A 1798-nucleotide genomic window follows, 5' to 3' on the forward strand; every position below is an offset into this window, starting at 1 on the left:
GTCAGCAGCCTGGCAGCTCTATTTTGAACCAGTTGAAGTATCCGGACCGTCTTCAAGGGTAGCCCCACGTAGAGCGCGTTACAGAAGTCAAGGCGGGAAGTCACCAGCGCATGTGTCACTGTTGCGAGGCAGTCATACTCCAGGTAGGGGCGCAGCTGATGAATCAGCTGAAGCTGGAGGAAAGTGCTCCTCGCTGCTGCTGTTACTTGAGCTTCCAGTGAAAGCTCCGGGTCGAGGAGCACTCCCAAGCTGGGGATTATATGGATTGGTTGTGGATCAGAATGCAGCAACTAAGTGCAGCTGAGCCACGTGGGTTTGTTGCATATCAGCTTGTACCCACTATTAAATCAATGTACTGAAAACCACTTTTATAGGTAGAGCAAAAGGAATAGGACCTTACCCATTTAATGGTTTCCTGAGTACCAGAACTAGTTGATTTAGGAAGGGAAAAAAAATAGGATAAATCTAAAGTTAGATCATAGTTATCAGTAAAAGGTATATGCAAGATCATAGAGCAACTCCCATGGTTAAACATAAAATTCCTTTTTAAATTACTGCTCTAAAGATAACATTTTTTAGCATTATAGGTCATGGATTCTAGTTAAACCACTACTTTTGTGTTATAAAAATTCCTGTAGGATCAGGCTGGGGGATTGCATTGTAGCACTTAGTTATCCATGCAATTCCCAATCTTGACAGATATATATGCATATATAGCTTATAGCAGAATTGGAGAAGCTTCTTCTAATTTGATCTAGCCTTTTCCAAACCTGAATGTATAAGAACCATAGCTTTATACCAAAAAAGCAGAAAAGTTCTCATTAATATGATCAAGGTGTGTCTTTACATATGGGCTTGCACTTAGAAGATTTTTTTTTCTTAAAGTAATGTATTCATACTGCCTTGTAACTGGTTTTCCTTACCCATAACATACTTTCCCATTGGGCTGTTTTATCATGGACATTCCTGATATTATACTCTATGTCCCTAGTAAATTGGTGTCCCTATTTTTTCCTGTTCTGATGCTTTGTCAAACTTCTGACAAAAAATGAGATATTGTACGGTAAATCAAACACACAGCGGACTAAGTAGCCTTTGAAGAATAAACTTCATACATGAAGGTAATGCTGTTCAAATATCCACTGATCCTAAAAAAAATGTGTCTGATGAACTAACAGATATTGGTCCTTCTATTAACTTAATAAAGCAGGCACCGTTCTGATCCATGGAAAGCTTCCTGATAATCACAGGCACATTCCCCATCACTTACCCATGGGCTTCATTAAAAGACGGGTTGCCATTTGAAAACACATACCGACCTGCGGCGGTGGGGGTGGGCAGTCCGTCCCAGTCCGTCTCTCCGTGGCAGCCGGCAGGTTAAAGCCCGCGGCTCCTCCTCCACACCCCTCCCCCTGAGCAGCACAGCTCTCACCTGCACCGGAGCGGGGGCAGAGCAGGGCGCGCCAAGCGCATGCCTGCCAGGTGGTGCAGGCAGGCCAGCAGCATCCCGGCAGTGGTATTACATGTCCTGGGCGTCGGGCACACCATGCTGCACATCTGACAGACTTACTGCACACACCTATTCGCTCTATAAGACACACAGACATTTCCCCTTTTGAGGGGGGAAAAGTGCATCTTATAGAGCGAAAAATACAGTAAATGAATGTATGGAACAAGTGGTGAAGCGTTTTCACCATCATGTAGTAATGGATGATAGTGTATGTGATTCAGGTAGTGATCTCCTTGATGTGAGAATAGGAATGTTATAAGCTTGTCTCTGTTTTCATCTCTGAAATTT

General features: G+C 43.4%; 1 protein-coding gene across 6 annotated transcripts in view; it reads left to right on the forward strand.

The window, feature by feature from the left end:
• Nucleotides 1-1798, forward strand: part of TENM3 (teneurin transmembrane protein 3) — a 384209-nt gene that overhangs the window by 76657 nt on the left and 305754 nt on the right. The gene's annotated exons all lie outside the window — the stretch shown is intronic.

This window comes from Varanus komodoensis, unplaced genomic scaffold, assembly GCF_004798865.1.
Source record: "Varanus komodoensis strain SLA01 unplaced genomic scaffold, ASM479886v1 scaffold61, whole genome shotgun sequence".
Lineage (NCBI taxonomy): Eukaryota > Metazoa > Chordata > Lepidosauria > Squamata > Varanidae > Varanus > Varanus komodoensis.